This window comes from Vipera berus, assembly GCF_964194415.1.
Source record: "Vipera berus genome assembly, chromosome: 2".
Classification (NCBI taxonomy): domain Eukaryota; kingdom Metazoa; phylum Chordata; class Lepidosauria; order Squamata; family Viperidae; genus Vipera; species Vipera berus.
The window spans coordinates 151,073,497-151,083,578 of record NC_138203.1 but is presented as its reverse complement, the minus strand read 5'-3'; positions in this window follow the sequence as shown (position 1 = coordinate 151,083,578).

Here is a 10,082-nt window from a genome sequence, read left to right as displayed (position 1 = left end):
GGAAGTATCCCCCAGTTCACTCCACTGATCTCACATGATCTTGCATTACTTTAGGCCTCTATTCTCTGCGAATGGAATAAAGGCCTGGAGCAGCCAAGAAAGCGAAGGATCTCGATCTTTGTAGGGAAAGTATTGAAGGCCTGGTGCCTAGGGAAACCCGGGATGGGGAGGGAGGAAATAACCAGGATGAATGTTGCAGAGCCACTGAAGTCGCTCATAAGGGCAAACAACTGCCGTGGTGCTGCAATATTTGTAACTTTGGGACTTGCTTGTAAACACTAGGGGGCGCTCATCATGTAACTCTGAATGAGCATTAACTGAACGCTTGTAACTCAGGTATTACCTGCAGGTTTTTTTTATTAAAGAGTTTTACAAAAAAAGATTTTACAATACATATCCCCAAAACCCACCCACCCCAAACCACCCCCCTTCCCCCCCACTTCCCAGAGATGAATACAGGGTTATAGATATAATAATCATATTCTAACTAAAATTATCAATAATATAAAATTAACCAAATTCATAATGTGCTTTAACTCCCCTTTAACATAGATACATACAAGGTATTAAAAACATAAACTGCAGTTTTGTACATAAGACATCCATCAAATTAATCATGCTTCCTGAGTTACTTTACAGACATTTGTTAGGTGATCTGAGAAATTTGGAAAAAATCATGCCTCTCTCTCAAGGAAATTACAGAGCAGAAATGAACCTTCAAATATATTTATTTGTATCTCTCTAACATTTGCGGGTGACTAACAAAATTCACCTGCATAACACCCATAAAAACTGATCACTTACGGTATTCACTGTTTTCATTTAGAATTTCTGCTTGGCACACAAGTTGGTCAAAGAGATTCCGTAAATTCAGAATTGCCGTCTCCATCTTTGTCACATGAAACTGAAATAATTTGGAAATAAGTTTACTTTTGTCTTCTTTTTCTGTCAGGCACAGCAATCCTTGTCAATGATTTCAGATCATGTAATGGGTTTATAACAAATTGTAATATGACTAACTCAGCCACTGATTCAATATTCACTTCTGTTTATGCATATAAAGTTCTGAAGACTGTGATGCCAAATTACCATACCTGTTTTCTCTTTGAAACTAATATCAGAAATCTTGCAAAAATTATGATCAGTATATTTCAAAGCCATGTACAAAGAGATTCATGAAATTATATAAGCAAAATTTGGTTCCTTGCCAATGTAGGATTTACAGTTTGAAATAGGCAATAGGAGACTAATAGTCAGCAAAAAAAATGTAAATTGTCTTGTACAGTAGCTGGAAATGAAGATCTAGATGCAATCCAATGATCTCTGATAAGTCTGAATGACTTATTTAATTTAATTTAATTTATTATCATTTCTATTTCTATAATTTAATTTATTATCATTTCTATTATGTGAAATTGAATTTTTTTCCCTCCCGAGGCTGGATAATAAATTCAAACCTTGGAAAAAGACAGAACTCTTCTTGTCTTTTAAAAAACCTTAGGTGTTGCATTTCTGACATAGGAGCTACCACGTTCAATCCCAGGGGGTGAGGTAGGGGAATATAGAATCCTTTCAGCTGCTCTAAACTTAAATCCCCAAACATAAAGAAGAAAAAACAGAACCAACTCTGTTCCTTCTTTCATTTAGCAGACAAGCCTCAGGGTAGACTCCTTGATATCTGAATATCTCTAAGACACATAGTACTTCCACTGCAAAGCAGAAAGCTTAAGGAATTAAGAAAGTAAATACTTAAAAGCAAATATGAAGTAATAAATAATTTGGTTTAAAATAGAATGGACACAACATATTTTAACAATGCTACGTGCTGCTTACAATGAATCTGGGTATCAACCTGTTTAAAATCTAAATTAAAATCTATAAATTCATACCACTGTGAGATCCACCTTTTAATAAACGTTGCAATGTAAAAGTCTGAAACCAACCTGAATCATTACATGCCTTACATATTTATATATTGCTATTAATACCTGTTATCACTACAATCCAGGGAAAATACAATTTCATTTTCATGTCATGGAGAAAATATGGCCCACGCTTCTGGAAAAACACCTATGCATGAAACCTCATTACTTCAGCTAACAAAAACTGCTACGTTTTTGTTTTTCACTTTTTTGAACAAAAAGGTTTTAAAACTTAAAACAAACTTCAACATTTCCATTTAAAAATCTGCTTGCAAAGCTTCATGTGGCAGATCTCAATTCAAGGTCCTAATTTTAACCTTTAAAGTCATACATGGCAGAGGGCCAAGTTATTTGCAGGATTGTCTCTCCCAGGTAACATCTACCTTTCCCATTAGGTCAGCAGGTTCTCCCCAACTTGTAACCTTACATAAAGCAAGCAGGAGAATGTTTCAAGAATATAACAGTGGAATACTTTTGTAATGGCTTTTCATCTTTCCTACATAATCAGAAATATTTATATTCTTGCATGACTGGTTATTTGTTCCAGCTGAGCTTGCTGAGAAGTCTGACAAAAGCTAACAATTATATTTCTTGATTTAAAAATAAATGTTAGCCAAAATGGTACAAACAGTAGTATAATATTAGAATAGTTGTAAAAAGGTAAAGGTAAAGGTTCCCCCGCACATGCGTGCTAGTCGTTTCCAACTCTAGGGGCCGGTGCTCATCTCCGTTTCAAAGCCGAAGAGCCAGCGCTTGTCTGAGGAAGTCTCCGTGGTCATGTGGCCGGCATGACTAGACTCCAAAGGCGTACGGAACGCTGTTACCTTCCCACCGTAGTGGTCCCTGTTTTTCTACTTGCATTTTTATGTGCTTTTGAACTGCTAGGTTAGCAGAAGCTGGCACGAGTAACAGGCGCTCACTCTGTTACGCGGCACTCGGGATTCGACCCGCCAAACTGCCGACCATCTGATCAACAAGCTTAGCGTCCTAACCCACTGAGCCACTGCGTCCCTCAGAATAGTTGTAGATGTACACAAATATATGGCTATTATTAATACCTGTAATAACTTATCCTTAAATTCTGTACTGCATGAGGCTCAGAATCAAAAGCTGTGTCTTTCCAAAGAACATCTGGTTTAATCTGCTGAAAATAAAACAGATCAAATGTTAACTACTTTGCATATTTGCCACCATTAATGAAATAGTTAATCATATACTACAATGCATGTAAACAGAATTATTGTGAGTCAAATTATATATAAAGCAATGAAGTCATACTATTTCCTATACAAAAGTGTATTTCTACGATGTTTGCATGGATCAACTAAAATATTTCTGACTGCACCAGTTAAAGTTGTTAAACTGCAAAAAAATGGTGTTACAATTTACAATCAATCGCACATAAGTGATTCCAACTCAGTTTCAAGGACTAGTCACTTCAGCAAGTTGCAGACAGCTTCACAAAGTAACAGACTAAATGTATGTACCTTAGCTATATCGAAATGTAAATACAAATATTTAAAGTATAAGAGGGCCAAAAGGAAAAAGGTGTTTTCCTCTCTATGGGAAAGCAACTATAGAAAGACTGTTGCCATCTACTTTACTCACAGAAAATAGCATAAGTATACAATTACGTATTACAATCTTATGGATTCTGTCTGAAGGAATACAACATTCCTCGGATGCTTGTTTTACCAAAAAAAAAAAAAAAAAAAGAAACTGAACAATGGAAAAACAAAGATATTTTTACCATATCAAAACTAGTCTGCACCAAATTTCTTGACTGCTGGACCCATTTGATAATAATAATACTGTAATAAAGTTGGAAGGGACCTTGGAGGTCATCTAGTCCAACCCCCTGCTCAGGCAGGAAACCCTATAGAGCAAGGGTCACCAACCTTTTTGTTTTGGGAAACGGAGGGGCAGGGGCCTTACATGTGCATGCGCAAATGTGAATGTGGCCACATGTGCACATACAAACAGGCTGCGAGCATACGCACCATGCAAATGGGGCTGTGAGCATGCACACAAGGTTCTCAGAGACAGCGGCCCCTATCCTCCAGGCTCATGGCGATGCTACCATCAGCATGAAGCTTGCACTGCCGCCCCTGGCATGAGGCTTGCGCTGCAGCCCGCAGTAATGCTGCCCCCACACGGGGCTCATACTGCAGCCTGCAGTGATCCCGCCCCCGGCACAAGGATCATGTTGCGGCCCACCTGCTGCTTGCGGCACTGCCATCCGTGCAATACTAGCAGCGCTGCCGCTGCCTGCACAACAGTTGCATCAACGGTAGCATGAGGGGGGTGAGCACATACACACATGGGTGCACTGCCTAGCTCAGGGGTCAGCAACCTGAAACAGTGAAAGAGCCACTCGGAACCAGTTCCCTCACAAAAGGAAAAACTGGGAGCCACAAAAAATGTGTGCACATGTGCGTACATGTGCGCATGTGCAGAACAGGGTTTGACTGAAGAGTGGAGCCAAGGCATATGCACCTACCCTGCATATTTGAATTGATTGGTCGAACTTTTTTAGTCCCACTTTTTTTGGGGGGGGACTGCACATGGCAGAGGACTGGGAGCCACAGGAGACGGCTGAAAGAGCCGCATGCCGCTCCGGAGCCACGGGTTGCAGACCTGTGGCCTAGCTACTCACGCGGCCTAGTGGCCAAGGCCCATAGGTTGGGGACCTCTGCTTTAGAGGCTTAATGTGAATATTAATAAATACTATTCAGTGTTATTAATTACTAAATTACAGTGTCACTAAACCTCACAGAATTGCTGTACCTGTCTAGAGTAGTTAGGAGTCAGGGTAAATGCATACATTTAATAATTATAATTCCTCAAGCAATATACAGTAGTGGCCAAAACTGTAAAAACCTTTTGGGGAAAAGTGTATTTTTGAGTTTTGATGGCTAATAACACCTCTCTTTTTTGGAGTACCATAAGATTATATATCAATGGAAAGATAATTTAATCAAGAATGTAATGCAACGAAGTTTGTTCAATTATCTGTACTGTACTCTATGAAAAGTTATAACCAAATAACCAGAAAAAGGAAGCACAACTTGCTTAGGTTGATATCAGATAGCTTTCCTTCATCTGATTGTAGCCAATCAGGTGTCATCCTGTTTTGGCAATGAGCCAATCAGATCACAGTAGGACTCAGTTACTGATGTCATGTAATGAAGCTGAGAGGAGGACATTTGTCAGTGTGTTATGTGATCGCTATCAACTTGGTTGGGGTTTTTTTGTGTTCTTTCATTTATTGAGCTTGTAAAACGTAATAAAATTAAAGTAATGGTGCAAAGAGTTGACTGGTTGCCCAGAAAGCGATGTAAAATAGTATTATTAAGTGAACAAGGCTACAGTTATAAAGAAATTAGAAGAAAAATTGGTGGAAACTTAACCAAACTTAATCAGATGAAGGAAAGCTACCTGATATCAACCTAAGCAAGTTGTGCTTCCTTTTTCTGGTTATTTGGCTATACCTTTTCATAGAATACAGTACAAATAATTGAACAAACTTTGTTGCATTACATTCTTGATTAAATTATCTTTCCATTGATATATATATAATTTTATGGTACTACTCCCCCCAAAAAAAGTGGTGTTATTAGCCATCAAACCTCAAAAATACACTTTTCCCAAAAGGTTTCTAGTTTTGGCCACTACTGTCTTGATTCATTCCTTTGTCACTTTGTTTGTGTACTTTTTTTTCTTCTGACCTTTATTTTTTCACCACTAAAACATTTTTCTCTCCATCACAGCTATCATGTTTTCCAACTTGTAAATATATCTTACTCTATTCAGAATTCTGGACGACAGTTCCTATAAGTATTAGTTTGCTATATTGGCTAGAAAATAAGCAAGCTATAAAATAATACATTCGATGCATATCAGGGTGGGAAAAACTACATTATGTCAAAGCAAAGCAAATCATTTAAAGAAAAGCGTACTTGACCTTTCCCTTCTAAGCTATTAATTTAAAAACACATCTGCTTGCATAACTAGTTGCAGCCTTTTAAATCAGCGGTCCTTAACCTTTGTAGCTTGGCGGCCTGGCTGGGGACAGAGAGGGGAACAGGGCCATGTGAGTTTGAATTGTGTGAGTGGCAGGCCGGCGCATACGCGCATGCAGCTTGGCTGCAAATTGAGCTGTTGGCGCATAAGTGCATACCAGGCCGATGCTCGCGCAAGTTGAGCTGTGTGCGCACGTGTGTGTTGGCCTGCTCCTCAGTTGCAAATAGGCTGTGGCCCAGGGACCCTTGTTTTAAATGACAACATAAAAACACTGAACAGTTCTGATTCTGACAAAAGAAAAAAATATATTGCTTCAAAAATTGCCATGTAGCTAAAAATAAACATATTTCTTTAATGCGAAGAGAGCTTTTAAGGTTGCTTGTACCATATATATATCTACCAACCTTGATGCAGATTGCAGAAAAATAATGAAAACTGGAAAATATGCAGAACTTTGAATATTTGTAGCAATCCAAGAAGTCAAAACTGTTACTCTACGGTGAATGACAGCTACTTCAACAACCAATATTGCTAAGGTTGTATGTTCATTAATATTCACTCTGAAGATAAATATTGCAAGATAAGGAAAAAAAATCAGTGAATCAAAATTCTGCTTACACATAAACTAAATCTGCCTGGAAAGGGAATAATTTGAGAAATGTGAAGCAAAAAAGCAACTGAGCTGTTTCTGTATCTGAAAACATTAGTTTATGGGTTTAATAGCTTTGTAACCCAGTATTACTAAACTTACAATTCTATACAGGTAGTCCTCATTTAGTAACTGGTCATTTAGCATCCTTTCAAAGTTATCATGGACCCTTTAAAACAGGGTTCCCCAACCTGTCGCACAAGCCTTGTTGCAGGCACTTACGGCCCCTCGCGCGAACTGCACCACAAATGTCTCAGCCGCACATGCGCACGCACACACATGCACCTGCCCCACCCACAAAATCATCTCCTCTTTCCCCCCTTCGGGCCGCCAACCCAGAAAAGTTGGGGAACTTTGCCTTTAAAGGTACTTATAACCTGGTTTTGAAGTTCTGATGGCTGTACCACTGCCCTGTGCTTACATGATCACATTTTGTGTACTTGGCAACCTCTACAGCCATTTGCAGCATCCCGTGGTCACATGACCACAACTTTAAATGCTTTTTCTCAGTTTCTGGCACAAAATGCCAATTGGATAGATTTGCTTAATGACCGCCACATTCACCTAATGACCCCTGCATTTACAGTCATATAACTTTGCACAATTGTGTGATGACATGCTGGACAATCACAATGACTTGTGATTGTTAATTCCAGGCTCAATTATGATAAATCAAGGACTTCCTAAATAAGTAATAGCAGTATCCAATGTCATTCCACTAGAGCAGGGGTGTCAAATTATCAGCCCGTGGGCCAGATGCGTCATGGCAAAACCGCACCCACCCCATTGCCGGCAATGGAAAAAAAGTCACAATACGTCGCAACACATCATGTGACATTGCGAGATTGACACCTCTGCACTAGAGGAAGGTGCTCCACTCTCTTGGAGAGAAAGCACTCTCCCTGTAATCCACTTTGGTCTAATCTATTTCTTGTTTAAATATTCTTAAACCTAACTTATATCTAACTATCCTCCAAATATGTTTCAGAGAGTTCAAATTTCCTTCAAAACAAATTTTAGACAAAAATTGATAGGTAGTTTTATATAAGGAGTAATCTGCTCATATAATTTTGAATATTTATCACTAATATTCTATATCCATTAATCTTAGAGGAAAAGAAATCCCCAACAAAATTCACCAAAGAAGAATAGTAACTAACACCTAGTTGTCTTACAAGTCAAAGCTAGCCACTTAAATGCAAAAATATCTCAGTAGCTCTCTTCCAAATGAGAAATCTTTAGGAATGCCCAGATTCAGAGGTTCTGTGAGGTCACAAAATGATTCTGTGCTTATGTCAGGATCTGGTTATATAAAATGCACACAACTTATATGTTAGAGTTTAAGCTGGTTATTTCTCATTTTATGCAACATGAACATACCATAGGTCAGTATTTAGCACTGCAGTTTCCTAATATCTTTCTGCAAATTTCCAGGGCTTGACACTTATGCCTAGTTAATTCTACTAATTTAATTATGCAGAAGCATGTCCAAGATTTTATTTGCTTTCGGGTAAAGAATATACAAAGTGGAGAAAAATAAGGAATAAAAATAGTAACAAAATAAATTAAAAGCTCAAATAAAAATAAATACAGTAAAATATAATTTATCCAACACAGTTCATCATATCTCATATTTTCCACCCACACCAACTATCTCTGGGGGTTGATCAGGCTGAGCCCGAGGGAGGGGTCAAATGTGTCCTAAGTCCCTGCACACTGACAAAAGATCTAAGTCCAGTCCATCTTGAATGCCTTCTTAAACTGTATGATTGTTTGAAGAGAAATGCATCTGTACCAGGCTCTAAGTGTTTTAATTAAATAAAAGAATTTGAGTAGTTCTTCCACTATGTGAGATTAACCTATTAACCTAAAATCTCTTCTGATATCGCTGTTTCACTAACCTGACAACTTATTATTCTAAATAGGAAACCATTTTGTTTGCAAATAATAATAATAAAGACTCTAACTACCAGCAAGAATGAGTCCTTACATTTAAAGAGCACCTGTCATTTCAGATCCATCATGGCAGCACCTGTTAGCGGATATCCACTCACCTCCTACCCACCACTTTCCTCACCTTGTTGTGTCACTGCCGCATCACCGACAATGGGACTGTCGGTGAGTCAACAGCGGGTCAGAGGAGGAGCCGCTGCAGGACAGTGATGACAGTTGCTCTTTAAAAATTATGATTTAAATCCACTTGATTTAAATCAAATCCACCCTGCCCGTCAGTGATGGAACTCTCATTGTAACACAAGGTTTCCTGTGCTATACAAAAGGGTCTCCTGGCTGGAGAAGGAGAACCACAATAGCAATAGTCTTTCAGTATGGCTGCCAAGAATTCAGGTTGAAAATGTATTTATATACAGTTTTCTAAACAAGTACTTTCCCTCAATATTTATATCTACTGGACATAAAATCAGCATGGGATTTTTTTTGAAAGATAAGCTAAAAAGAAATTAAATAAGATCATGCGTTATCTTGGTCTTTGAATCAGAGCTGGGAGTAATCTAGTTCAACTTCCTACTCACTGCAGAATTTGCTACATCTCTATTAAGCAAACATGAACTACTGCCAAGCCAAGTCCCATTCCTTGCTTGTGCTTTTCATTTTTCCTACCCAGAAGAGGTCTATATTTCTTATGGTTAAATTGTACTCATTTTGCTCATTACTCAAACCTCTCTGGACTTTAAAAATATTCTTTCTCCTGCAAAGAGAAAACCTATCTCTCTCAGCTTTTAATCATTTACAGACTTGATAAGCAACATCTGAACTACCTCATCAAAGTCACTGATAGAAATGCTGAATGATTGCCATTAACAAGCACTCTGGATGTGGTTTCTCAGCCAACTGTGCTACCTCATCTATATTGTATAATTTTACTAAGGATATTACAAACAATTTGAAACTTAGACAAAGTCCAGATTCACTATGTCTAAATGTTCTTCTGATCTATTAAACTAATGACTCTATCAAAGATGGTAAAGTTAGCCTGTCACAATCTGTGATAAATCCATGTTGGCTCCTGTAAATCACTGTATGCCTATCCAAGTCCTGACAAATGTACTGTTTATCTGTCCAAGGTTCCTACTCAATATGAATATTAAGCTGGCAACTTTGCTGTTTCCTAATTCCTCATTCTTTGCCTCTTGGAAGTAGGGACATCTCCTCTCTTGGCCCTGAAGACTTGGAATTCGTTTGAATTCTTTTCTGTCTACTGGTCTGTCATAAACTGCAGTTTCCTGCAAAGGTATAATGATTGGCTAGGGTTCCATTTTCCTTCTGAAACTTAATAATGCAAAATAGTAATAAAAGAGCAGTTTTGGTCTAGTCAAGTGGTTAAAGCACCAGGTTAGAAAGCCAGAGACTATGAGTTCTTAGTGTAATAGCTGGCTGAGTGTCCTTGGCCAATCACTCTCTCAGTGCTACTTAACTTATACTGACGGTTGTTGTTGTGGGGAATTAGGAGGAAAAAGATATGTGGGATA